This window comes from Triticum dicoccoides, chromosome 1A (assembly GCF_002162155.2).
Source record: "Triticum dicoccoides isolate Atlit2015 ecotype Zavitan chromosome 1A, WEW_v2.0, whole genome shotgun sequence".
NCBI classification, from domain to species: Eukaryota; Viridiplantae; Streptophyta; class Magnoliopsida; order Poales; family Poaceae; genus Triticum; species Triticum dicoccoides.
In genome coordinates, this window is record NC_041380.1 from 569,863,385 (window position 1) to 569,870,119 (window position 6,735).

The 6,735-nt window shown below is 39.5% G+C and overlaps 1 pseudogene; it reads left to right on the forward strand.

Annotated features, from left to right (window-relative positions):
* Positions 1 to 218: 218 nt before the first annotated feature.
* Positions 219 to 5,737, forward strand: LOC119336797 (annotated as a pseudogene).
* Positions 5,738 to 6,735: the final 998 nt, after the last annotated feature.

The window sequence follows — 6,735 nt, forward strand, 5'->3', positions numbered from 1 at the left end:
GTGCAAACCATGTAATTCCTCATGTTGCTGCTACTTCACAGTCACAGTGCTTGAATTTCTTTATAGCTTTGTCTGAATCACCCTCACCGCTCTAGAGAAATCACTTTACTCATTCAAGTTCTGGAATGTCTTTATAGCTTTCTCTGTTTGTGCCCCTATCTATGTTTGTTTCTTGTGTGCAAGTGCTCCATTCTCTGTGTGTGTGACTGTGTGGCTTGATGGTGAATATGTCTGGCTTGACTGTGTGTGTGTGTGTGCGCGCGTGGCTTGACTGTGTGTGTGTGTGACTCTGTGTGGCTTGACTGTGTGTGTGTGACTCTGTGTGGCTTGACTCTGTGTGTGACTTGACTGTGTGTGTGACTCTGTGTGGCTTGACTGATGTGACTCTGTGAATATTGCGTTTGCTTGATGGTGTGGCTTGTATGCTTTGTTGAATGATTGGTTGTATAACTTGTGTTTTACATTGTTGTGGCATGATTGATTGCTGTTTGTTGAATGTGAACTCGTATCCATGTATGCTAACTTGGTATTGGTAGTTCCTAATCATAGGCAACACACCTATTACTACTAGCTTGTTTAGTGTAGACTAACTATTCTTTTTTCTGATTTTTTGTGTGATTATGTCTTCACATTGCACTGCTCGATCCATATCGACATGCCCACGCTGCCTGATGAGGATAAAGATGTAAGGAACTCCTCCCAAGAATCTCTCTTGCTCCTTGTATTAACTTGGCGACTAGACTTTACATGTTAAAAAAATATATTTTTTCGTGAAACTGAAGCTCCTTGCTGTAACCCATTATATGACTTTATGAGCATGCACCACTTTCAGGTTATGAAAAAATGGGGTGCTCCAAACAAGATTGACTTCTTCTCTCTCTTATACAAGGCATGCAGAAGATGTGCAGCAAGTAAGTAACTCATTATGTCAATATTTAGAGTGTACTACTTCACATGTTTGTTTGCATTTCATACTTCAAATGTTCCCAACGTTGATAGTTTTTTTTCCTGCAATAGGCACAGGAGTTCCTCTCTAAGTTAGGTGATCTTAGTCAAACTCTGTTTTTTCCAAAATTGAGAATGTGGAGGTAATTTCAAGATATTCTTTCAACATTCCTGCGAAACTTTGATTTGTTTACCACCTATTGACTCCTTATTCCTTGCAGGGCTTGAACCATTTTGATGAGATCCTGGAAGAAGCAGATGGTATAATTCTGTCACCTTGGAATTGATCTTCCACCTGAAAAGGTTGGTTATCTCAACCTTCGCAATGCATTATCTCTTAACGTGTCGTCCTAGTAGTGAAAAAATTAGAGAGAATCACCCCAATGCATTGTTTCTTAAGGGTCGTATCTAAATGATATTGCATTGTGGAGAAATTTAAAGAAAACGAGCTAAGAGCCATATCTATATGAACATACAGCTCCACTCTCATTCTTTCTTAATTATTACAGTGCCACATCAGCATTTTGACTATGATAACGTGCTAAGAGCCAAGCATTGTGAGTGCCCTTGGCAGTTGTGAAGGCATTTTGCTTGATTAACATGTAATTTTCTCATTTGCATGAAGCTTAGTGATGATTTCATGTGCTTTAGTTAGATTTGCTCTTTTTTAAAACAAAAATCAAGGGTCTCTATTGAGTACTACTTTGTTCGTTCTTTAGGTGTTCTTATTTCAGAAGTCTGCTCTGCACAAGTGCAATATGGCTGGAAAGCCTGCTGTTGTTACTCGTGTTGTGGACAGTATGATGGACAACCTAAGGCTACTCGTGCGGAGGCAACTGATGTGGCAAACGCGGTGCTGGACGGTTAGTTTTTGCCTCTTGCAGATATCTTATACTTTGGTGATCCTGTATAGCTGCTCAGTACTGCACCCAAACAAACTATTAATGAACTTGAGCTGATTTTATTTTCCAGAAATATGAACATAACACATGGGTACACTCAATTCTGAACTCAACCACTAGCACTGTAATATGAATAATGAGTAAGATGAGGTTAACGACAGTGAGTACTCCATGTGCTCTGTCTCATACTTCCCATTGTTGCTATCATGGTTTAAAATTTGCGGAGTATGCACAAGTGCCAGTCTTGACCAGCAATATGTTGTTAGTCCTGAGTATAGCAATGTATGCAGGATATGCTTTCCGCTAAAGCACCAGCAGCAACCAAGAAGATTGAAAAATCCAATGAAAGTTCTGATTCTGAAAGCTCTGACTCTGAGGTATTCATTTACCTACCGATTTTGAAGTGGAAGCTTCATCATTTAATAGCATTTTTAATTATCTTTTTGACTAATTTCACCATGTTTCACTTCATTGGTTTTCAGAAGCCAGCCACTGAAGTAAAGAATTCTGCGGTTGCTACTGCACAAAAGAAAAACCAGGAATTGGAAGGCTCTGACAGTGATTCTGATGATTCATCAGAAGGTAATAATCATATTTCTAGCAATGCATGTCAATGTGAGATAGTTGAGTACAAAAGCATAAAACATATTTCTTTTACTTACCATTCCCCTGATTTTGTCGTTTAATTATGTGGAGTACTCATATTTCTTAGTCCTAACCGGAAAACTGTTTGCAGGATATGGCCACTAAAAAACGAGTGGCCAAGAAAGTGGTAGAATCCATTGGAAGTTCTGATTCTGACTCTGAGTAGGTATTAGTCTACTAGTTATATGAAAACTAAGGCTTCATCATTCTGTCTTTATAATGTGATACTAACATTTTCAATATATTTCCAGGATACCACTGCTAAACCAGTTCAATCTTCCAAGGTTGTTGCTGTAAGAATAAAGAATCTAGTGATAGCTCAGATTCTGACTCAGATTCAGATTCTGACTCAGATTCAGATTCTGAAGAAGTTCTCTGTTGTACTTGTTTACTCTTGGTAACTTCTCTTGTGTGATATTTGTATTTCTTAAACATTGTTTTGCTTCTAGCAAATGCCATCTTTCTAATGCGGTTACTTTCTATGTCCAGGATACCGTTGTTAAAACAGTTTCTATAAAGAAAGAAGAATCTAGTGCTAGCTCAGATAATGACTCGGATTCAGATTCTGATGAAGTAAGTGTTCTGTTACTTGCTTACTCTTGGTCACTTTTTTTGTTGTGCAATGCTTAAAATTCCTTCCAATGTTTTGCAGCCAGCAAAATCTACTATTCCTGCTAAGAGGCCTCTGACAACAGAGAAAAAAGAGCGAACATGTACGCATTATTTTTAAAATTTTATTTTCTTGAAAGCATTGTCTTCTTTGATATTTGTTATACATTAGTTGATCTTGTTGTAATTCAATATTTGCAGTCCAAGGATGATTCTGATGAGAGTGATGAAGAGCCTGCACTAAAGAAGCCTAAGGTACTTAATTTTTGGTGTTTGCTTTTTCATCTGAAGATTTTGGTATATATTGCATTTCTTATTCTATCCCAGGATTCATCTTCTGGTGGTGCCAAGCCAGTCTCTAAGGTCCCCAAGAAACAAAGCAGTGGTGATGACGACAGTTCTGAAGGGAGCTCCAGCTGTGATGATGAAAACGATTAATGAATGTCAATGGCAAAGTCCAAGCAGAATGAAGTATGCTTTGAGTATATTTATGTTGTTGTAATTTTTCCTCTTATGTTTGATGGTACTCAGCCTCTAACTAGCTTCCTATTTTCAGGAACGAAGATCTGAATCACCCTCACCCCGCTAGAGAAATCGGTTTACTCATTCAAGTTCTGGAAATTCTTTATAGCTTTCTGAGTTTACTTCGGTCTTGCATGTGTTAGCTTTCTGTTTAATTTGTGCCCCTTTCTCTGTCTGTTTCTTGTGTGCAAGCGCTCCATTCTGTGTGTGTGACTGTGTGGCTTGACTCTATGTGTGTGGCTTTTTTGTGTGTGTTGCTTGACTCTCTATGTGTGGCTTGATGGTGAATATGTGTGTGGCTTGACTGTGTGTGTGCTTGACTCTGTGTGTCTGTGTGACTGTGAATATTGCATTTGCTTGATGGTGTGGTTTTTATGCTTTGTTGAATGATTGATTGTGTATAACTTGTGTTTGTATGCTTGACTCTATGTGTGTGGCTTCTTTGTGTGTGTTGCTTGACTCTCTGTGTGTGGCTTGATGGTGAATATGTGTGTGGCTTGACTGTGTGTGTGCTTGACTCTGTGTGTCTGTGTGACTGTGTGAATATTGCATTTGCTTGATGGTGTGGTTTGTATGCTTTGTTGAATGATTGATTGTGTATAACTTGTGTTTTATATTGTTGTGGCCTAACACTGCCTTTGCCGGTCCCAAGCCCGGGTGTGAAAATGTGGAGGGAGCTGCAGTTACCTTCTTTGTATTGTTTGCATTATGAGTGTCGATAGAAATTACACAGTTTAGGTTACTGTCGTAATCGAATAGTGAATCTTCGCATAATTTGGTAGCATGTGATTCAAGCTTTGAAATGCATCCTTCCTTGCTATAAACTTACTGATTCCTTTCTTAAGTTGTCCGGGGTTAGTGTTTTTCTTATACGATACCAAAGGGAAGCGAGTAGCTAAGAGTCTAGGCCTATAAGGGTTCGATTTTTCTCCCTTTTTGATTTTCTTTTACGGTGCCTTCTCAGCATGACGCGTGTGGTGTTACTTCTGTGCGTGATTTTTTAGGTGGAGAGGTCTGCACACATGTTTTGGATGTTTTGGAGTCCACTGCTTTGACTGTCTCCTGACACTCTGACTGTTTCCATCTTAGGAGTTTTGATTGTGTCTCCTTGTTTGCCACATATCATTTTTGTATGTCGGATTATTTGGGCCGATTTTTCTGGGCTCTTCTCATGGTACGGGTGTGTTCCTTTCTTTTTGCTTCTGCTGCCTATAAACAAGCTATTCTGGAGGCCTTATTTCTCGGTATCTAGATTCTTTGCTTTGGGTTCGTGGTATGGGTTCTTGCAGTTCGGTGTGCTGATCGGCTGCCTTCTTCTTCTTCGGTTCATGCTTCTGATCGATCTGTTCCAAGTCGCTCTGAATATGTTCCTGGTACGTTTTGCTTAATTGTTTTTTTCTGTTGTGTGTGATTTTGCTGCTATATGCGCTGTGTTCATATTATTGTATCATTTTCTGTGGTTAGTTTTGGATCCTAATGAAGTGCGCCGGTGTCAGCATGAGATTCAACGTGGGAAGCGGCCTATTTATTTATACAACCACGGTCCATTGGCTGGAGTCGAGGAAATTCTCAAGCATAAAACGGCATCTTCTTACTCAGCATGCTTTTAAAGAAGTTGGTATTGAATTTATGGATTTGTATAGCTACCTGATCCCGGTATATGAAATTGAGCCTCTTGAGAAAATTACTGATGTACAAAATTGACTGACAGGATGAAGTCGAAGTGGCACGGATGGCAGCAATCAACAAGGAAATTAAGCGTGTGTTGACAGAAGTTCTTCTGAAGGTTTGTCATTGCACGGATGACAGAAGCACTTCTGTTCTAAATTCAGCAAGACTGCCATTTCTTACTTTTGTACTTTTGTCATTTCCAGGTTAATGATGATCTTTTTAATGAGATAGCGGCCAAAGTTATGAACGAAGATGATTCATCAGCTGAACGTGAGTGAATTATACTAAAACTTAATGTAAATAGGCAAATTACATTGCTGATTATCACCTCTGTGTTGCAGCAAATGAGACCACTGGTGTCTCTAGCTCAAAGGAGCTTGGTCTGGGAGAATCATAAGTCAAGACCACAGCTGTACCTGGTCGTTCTGATGATACTGGGCTAATTCTCCTAAAGGTGCTCTTCTTGGTCTTGCTAATTATGATTCAGATGATGCGGGTTTAATTCCAAATTTATCATCTGAAATTAAAGTTGGTGCAGCTCATCCTAAAGAAAGTAAGTTCTTGAAAAACATAAAGCGGACATGGTTTCCCAGAATTTATTTTCTAAAGAAGGGAGAGCCTATTATTAACTTTCTGAGTTTACTTCGGTCTTGCATGTATTAGCTTTCTGTTTTTGCCCCTATCTATGTTTGTTTCTTTCCATTTCTTGTGTGCACGCGCTCAATTGTGTTTGTGTGTGTGATGTGCCCCTATCTATGTCTGTTTCTGTCTGTTTCTTGCGTGCAAGTGCTACATTGTGTGTGTGTGAGACTGTGTGTGTGATGTGCCCATATCTATGCCCGTTTCTTGTGTGCAAGCGCTTGATTGAGTGTGTGCTTGTGTGACTCTGCGTGTATTGCTTTGATGGTGTGGCCTGTATGCTTTCGTGAATGATTGGTGTGTTTTGTATTGTTGTGGTTTAACACTGCCTTTGCCGGTCCCAAGCCCGGATGCGAAAATGTGGAGGGACCTGCAGTTACCTTGTTTGTATTGCTTGCCTTAGAAGTGTTGATTGAAATTACTCTGTCCTAATAGAATAGTGAATCTTCACATAATGTCGTAGCATGTGATTCAAGCTCTGAAATGCATCCTTCCTTGCTATGAAAAATCTAGCAAGTGTAATTGTCTAGAATTTGTCCGTCTCCTAAATTAATCTCGCTGGTTTATTAAATCTTGTCAGCAGTGATGTTCTTTTCTGCTAATATGTACACTTTTTTCTTCTAAAAATCAGACATATGTTTTAATTTGGCTTTAGGTTGAAATTTGTGGCTGGCTGATCATGCACGAATCTCAGCGTCGCATGTGTCCCTCATTTGTCTGTCACTCACGAGTGCGGGTCGGGTTGTGGGTCCTTTTCAGTTATTCATTTGTATAGGGATGACCTGCTGAGAGTGTGTGTCAG